Source organism: Lissotriton helveticus, chromosome 8 (assembly GCF_964261635.1).
Source record: "Lissotriton helveticus chromosome 8, aLisHel1.1, whole genome shotgun sequence".
NCBI lineage: Eukaryota > Metazoa > Chordata > Amphibia > Caudata > Salamandridae > Lissotriton > Lissotriton helveticus.
The window spans coordinates 1,676,532,867-1,676,539,862 of NC_136069.1; positions in this window are offsets into that span (position 1 = coordinate 1,676,532,867).

Consider the following 6,996-nt stretch of genomic DNA (forward strand, 5'->3'; position numbering starts at 1 on the left):
CAAGACATCTAAAATGGCTGCCGTGCACGACAAAAGTGTGGCATTTCAAAAAAGGCAAGATGGCGCAGACAATGTTTTTCAACACTTCCTCATTTCCTTCGAATCGAACGTTAACAGACGTTGGGGCATATTACCAAAGTTAAGCGATATTTATCGCTAACGATGCTTACCAACGAATTTTTTACCGCTAAGCATCGTCAGAAATTATCGAAGATAAACCTTGCTATTATCAAGGTTTATCACAAATGCGATAATAAACGGCCGCAATGCATGAATATCGCTAAAAACTCAGCGATATTCATGCATTACCGAGCTAATGCTCTTAGCCATGTTATCCACCTCGCATTGGATAACATGGCTAAGAACTGCTCAGGGCAGGTGTTACTTTTTGGAGATATTCGCGCTTAGCGCGAATATCTCCAAAAGTTGGTAATAGGAGATAGATATCTTGCATGTTGTAATGCAAGTTATTGTGGTATATGGAACTCATACCATAATCTCTCAGGAAAGCAGAAACTGATCCTTTTGGGACCGCCTAAAAAGGCCTAGGGGGTGAGGAGTACTCTACTTTGCCCCCTTTTCACGTTCCGAACTATTTTATTTTACTCTCTTCTGTAATTACACAAAATACCAGCGATAAGATGCATCGGAGACACACAGTGAGAGAAAGGAGGCCGGAGATGAAGAAGACATGTCAAATACACATTGGAGATAATATAGTGGCAGAAGGGAAGTAAATATGAGTAAACTTACCATGTAACATAAAAATGTTGCACTCTATACTATAAGTCTCATTTTATACTACAATCACTTCGCTACAACCTCATAAATTAAAAATAAAAATGAATAATGTCTCAAACAATTTTTGATTTCTAAATATAAATTTATTCTTCAGAATTTTCTAAATTTGAAAGAACTAGTAACATGTCCTCATCAGCAATGTCCTCATTAAAAGTCTCCAATGATGATTCTTGTAACTCTATGGTCTCCAAACACTCGATAAATTCGCCATCAAGAGATTGATCAAAAAAATCATTCAAGTCATCTCCTCCTTGTGACAATATTTCATTATTGGTGCTGTCAATTTCAATCAATGTAGTGGAATCATTCAAGTCATCTCCTCGTGACAATATTTCATTATTGGTGCTCTCAATTTCAATCAATGTAGTGGAATCATTCAAGTCATCTCCTCCTTGTGACAATATTTCATTATTGGTGCTGTCCATTTCAATCAATCTAATGGAATCATACAAGCCATCTCCTCCTTGTGACAATATTTCATTATTGGTGCTCTCAATTTCAATCAATGTAGTGGAATCATTCAAGTCATCTCCTTGTGACAATATTTCATTCTTGGTGCTGTCCATTTCAATCAATCTAATGGAATCATACAAGTCATGTCCTCCTTGTGACAATATTTCATTATTGGTGCTCTCAATTTCAATCAATGTGTTGGACAATTCAAAAGAAATTGCCACGGTCTCTTCATTGTGAGCCATTTTATTTTGAAATTGCTTGCTGTAAATTGCAGAAAAAAATAATCACTTTCATTTATCGTTTTTAGTAATACATAATATAAAACTAACTTTATCAAGTATTTAGTATAACAGAAGGACTGCAAATAAATAACAGAAAACATTTTTCAAATTATCTTCAAGTGTAGAACATAGTTCCCCTTACAAATTAACAACTCACCTTTTTAAAAGTAGCAGAAGTGTTAGTACTGTGTAAATCAAACACCAGAAATTCACCACCAAAAATTCCTCACAAATGTACCTCAGACAGTAGTATCACAAAATGGCTGTGGTTTCCTCTCATTTGACATATATACATAACCAATTAACTTTCATCACACACAAATACAAAACCAAAGTAACATTTTAATTGGTTCTAAATTTCAACACTTTCAAATGTGTTTTCCCCATGCAATTTTCCATAGGACATTTACATACGTCTACAGCCTGAATGGCTGAACGGAATTACACCAAACTTGGCAAAATGGTACATCAAACCTAAGAGGTCAGGAAGGATCTACTATGCCCCCTTATGGTCATTTCCCCCTTCGCTTTGGCCTCCTCTTGTCTCTCAATCCTACCGAGAGACAAGATGGCGGCCGCTACGGACTGTTTGGAATGTTGACAGACGCCGGAGAACCAATCAGCTTCGCAAAGCTCCGTAACGCGAAAAGTACGCGAAGCGGAGCGCTGTTACAGATATATATCTTTTTTTGAACGTTAATTTCTCAAAATCCACTGGAGCACATATATTGAGACCTAGCAAAGGCACATCGGGCTACCAGTCCCTAATATTTTACCAAGTTTCGTGCAAATCCATTCAGCCGTTCGATTATTATTATTATTATTTTTTTTTGCCCCGCGGGGCCCTTTTAAAACCTCCACATCAAACCTAGGGGGTCAGCGAGGATCTACTATTCCCCCTTATGGTCATTTGCCCCTTCGCTTTCGCCTCCTCTTGTCTCTCGATCCTACCGAGAGACAAGATGGCGGCCGCTACGGACTGTTTGGAATGTTGACAGACGCCGGAGAACCAATCAGCTTCGCTTCACAAAGCTCCGTTGCGCGAAAAGTACGCGTCCTGGGACGCTGCCCGGTCCGCTGTTACAGATATATATCTTTTTTTAAACGTTAATTTCTCAAAATCCACTGGAGCACATATATTGAGACCTACAAAAGGCACATCGGGCTACCAGTCCCTACAATTTTGCCAAGTTTCGTGCAAATCCATTCAGCCGTTCGGGCTAAAAGTGAGGCCAACCGCCCTATGGAAAACTCAATGTTAAAAACACGTTTTGGGACCCCCCTTTTTTCTCGACCCCCCCTGGACGAAACCCCCCCCAATTTTCAGGGGCTGCTCAGAAACAAAATGTGCCATTTTCCTGAAAATTTCAGCCAATTCCGTCCACAAACGCCAAAGTTATTAGACATAGAATTTTCAAAAAACCCATAGAGAAAAAATCCTAACTATATATACCTACTGGCGACCGCCAGTAGGTAATATATATATATATATATTCACTGAAAAAACCATAGGTTATACACCATATATAGTTAGGAATTAGCATTTAAAAAACCTTATTTTACTCACACAGTGAGTGATTAAATGTGTCTCACTGAGTGCATGGGTTAGTGACTAAACTGTCTCAATTTGTGCATCATTATGTCTGTTGTTCTATAAACTGCTGCATGTGTTGATCATTAGCTATATGATTAACTATATGGGTTATTGATTGGTTGCCCAAGTATTTGTATGGGAGACTGAGAGTGTGTATGGGTGGCTGGGAGGTGTATGACTCTGTGCATAGATGTGTGAGCAGTTGATTCACTAGATGTATGGGTTCAAAAGTGCATGTGGAAACAGCTGTATGGGCGGTTGACTGTGTGCATGAGTGTATTGGTGAGTGAATGGATATCTCAGTGCTACATGTCAAAGTAAGTACATATGTAAAACACAGTACATGTGAGAGTTGACATATATAAATAACTGTGCAAAAGAGCCAGTGAATGTGTGAGTGGCTGTATGGATCATTGTGAACTTGTATCAGGGATTGTATAAGAGAGTAAATATGTGTTAGTATATGTTTGAATAAGTAAGGTGTGTATAACTGTATAGTTGAGGAAATGGAGGTGTGATTGATTCTTTGCATGACTGACTAGGTGTGTGAGTAACTCCATGGATGAGTGACAGTCTGTGAGTGTCTGTTTACACTGAGTGTATCTAAGGTTATATTAGAGTCTGAAGAGCTTCATTGTATTATCACATGAATGATGTCATCAGTGATGTGATCAGTAATGTCAAATGAGATGTCATCAGTGATGTCATCAGTGATGTCATTTGAGATGTCATCAGTGATGTCATCAGTGATGTCATTTGAGATGTCATCAGTGATGTCATCAGTGATGTCACTGACCATGTCATGAATGATGTAATATGTGACATGATCAGCAGTGGATTGCGGGTGCGCGATATATAGTTAGTACAACTAACTATATATGGAATTTCAATGGTTTTGTGTGAGTAAAATAAGGTTTTTTAAATGCTAATTCCTAACTATATATGGTGTATAACCTATGGTTTTTTCAGTGAATTTTCAAGGTTTTGTAAATGCTAATTCCTAACTATATATGGTCTATAACCTATGGTTTTTTCAGTGAATTCCATTGGTTTTTTAAAAGCTAATATCTATAGCTGTAAAATGTATTCTTCTTTAAATCCAAAAATATATTTTATATGTTTATTAATAATTTTTTTTTAAATATTTTTTTTGTTTCGCTCCCGGTCCGCGAACCGGAAAGCGTTCCGTTAGCTCAAATTGATGCCGCGACCCGGTCCGCGAACCGGTAAACGTTCCGTTTCCGCAACTGCCGCTTTAGAAATCAACATCGTGACGCGTCGCGAAAGCGCGATGTATCGCGTTGCCGCGTAATGCGTCTTATGACGTACCGCGTTAGCGCACCCGGAAGTGCCCCGGGGCGCGGACCGAGGCGCGAAACGCAGCTCCCCGGAAGCGATGCGCGTCGCGAAAGCGCGACGTATCGCGTTGCCGCGTAATGCGTCTTGTGACGTACCGCGTTAGCGCACCCGGAAGTGCTCCGGGGCGCGGACCGAGGCGCGAAGCGCAGCGACCCGGAAGCTAACCGGGGCGCGTTCCGCAGCGCGTAACATGAGCGTGAGAGGTCATGTGACTTGTTAATAAAACTTTTCATTGGTTCATTTCACTTTTGGTTTCATAATCATGTAAGGCTAGGTCAGGTGACCTAAAAATAACACTTTTCATTGGTTGAGAACTATTGTTTTTCCCAAATGATGAAAACCCCTCCTTCTTTCCTCACTCTGACTTTCATCATTGTGAGAGGAAGACCTTTATTAATACTTCAGAAATGGCTTCAGTAGTTGCTTCAGCTGGTGCACCCCCACCACCACCTCCACCTCCTCATGGGAAGAGAGGACCACCTCCCCAGGTCATGACCAACACAGAGGAGGAAGAGGAAGAAATGGAGGAAGAGGAGGGAGAAGAACCACAGTTCTTGGAAGAGGTGCCCCGGGTTTCCCATAAGAAAGCCAGTTTCATCTGGCAGTTTTATTCAATCCCTCCAGGCCAAAAAAAAGTGAATGCGAGGTATGTCACCTGCCTCATCTGCAAAGATAAATTATCAAGAGGGACTGATAAGAAGTATAGTTATGGGAACTATACTATGCATAGGCACATGACCAGGAAGCATCCACTTAATTACAGCCGGGCGGAAATACGGGATTTGGAAGAAAATCCAACATCAACTCCTGTGGCCAGATCAAGATCGTCAATATCATTGACACCAGCAGAGGCACGGGAAACTGTGCCAAACATACAAGAGAATTTTGGCCACATGAAACATACTTGTATGCACTGTGGTGCGTTGATAGCATGTGGTAATATGAGTATAAATGCTATCAACCTGGCTTATGAACATCATAATTGCCCTAACCGCCCCCAGTAATTTTTTTTTTGCTCCTGTTGAGCCCTTTTCAATGCCTGTTTTTTGTTGTTTCCCCCCCCCCAAAAAAACAAAAAAAATATAAAATCGTTCAAAAAATACAAAAAAAAAAAAAAAGAAAAAAAAAAAATATATATATATAAAACAACAAAAATATTTAAAAAAAAGTTCTTTTCAGAACTACCTCCCCTTTCAAAAAAAATTGCTAGAATGTTTAGCACTCTGGCAAGCTCTATTTCTTTTGGTTCGCTTCCCGGTTAGCTTCCCGGTACGCGGACCGGGAGCTAACCAAAAAAATAAAAATAAATAAAAAAGAGTAAGTATAAGGAAAGTAAACAGAGAGTGATGTTAAAAGAAAGACAGCTATAGGGAGTAAAGAAGAGATACTGTTTAATAGATCTATTTACCGAAGAAAAGACGGAAGAGGGTATAATTGTGAAAAACAAAATAGATAAGGAAGTGAAAGAAAAAAAAAGAGAGTATAACATTAACAAAGAAGAGTTTCTTGGAGAATGTGAGTGAATGTTCAAAATAAGATTAAAACATGGGGAATAACAGAGAGAAAAAATAGAAAACAGAAAACAAAAAATAACAGAAAAAGATTAATTGAAACAGCAAAGAAATGTAAGTAACATAGAGCCATATCATCAACATAGGCAATAAAAGTTTTGCAGCTTTTATTGGCAGAAATGTGTCGCTTAAGCCGCTTTTGCGGCAGAAAACTGCCGCTAAAACCACTTTTGCACCAGTTTTCTGCCAATAAAAACACCAATAATTTTATTGGCTGTGTTCATAATATGCCCCTTAGTGTGCTTCAACTACACAGAGAAAGCATTATGAACAAATAGTGATAGAGTGATCAGTCAAAGACACTAAGAGTAATAGAGACGGAGTGAGTGAACAAGAGTGAGGAACTATGAGAAGAGAGGGACTGAGAAAAAGAGTGGAAGGAGTTGAGTAAGTAGGTAATAGAGAAAGGAATGAGGGAAGTAGCAAAGGCAGGAAACTGAGGGTTAAAGAAATGAAGCAGTGGAACTAATAGAAGTTAAATGTGATAGAAATGTAACGAAAAGAGTACAAAACATTTACCTTATAATTGTCGTTAAATTACTCACTTTTTGTTTTTATACTTTCAATCTGTGAAAGAGAGAACACACATTTGAAAAATATTAAAACATGTATTTAAAAATTACAAAAGACAAGGGAAAAGATTGAAGGACAAACAGTTTTTCAACAACTTTGACACTTAAAGAAGCTTCTGCTTCTCCAGGCCCCCTACACAGTCCTAAAGATATACATTTTAAACTAACAGTATCTTGATGCAGATGAAGTGAGGCCTATCTTAAAACATGGTGCATCTTTTGCATTGCTGTTGTCTCAGAAAAGTGTCGCAAGACACTAAAATTTTAAATGATTGCTTCAGGATGCCAATAAGATGTGTCCTATCCAGAGGTTTGTTTGAGGTGAGGCCTACTCAGGGTTGCAGATGAAATTTCGAGTTGTT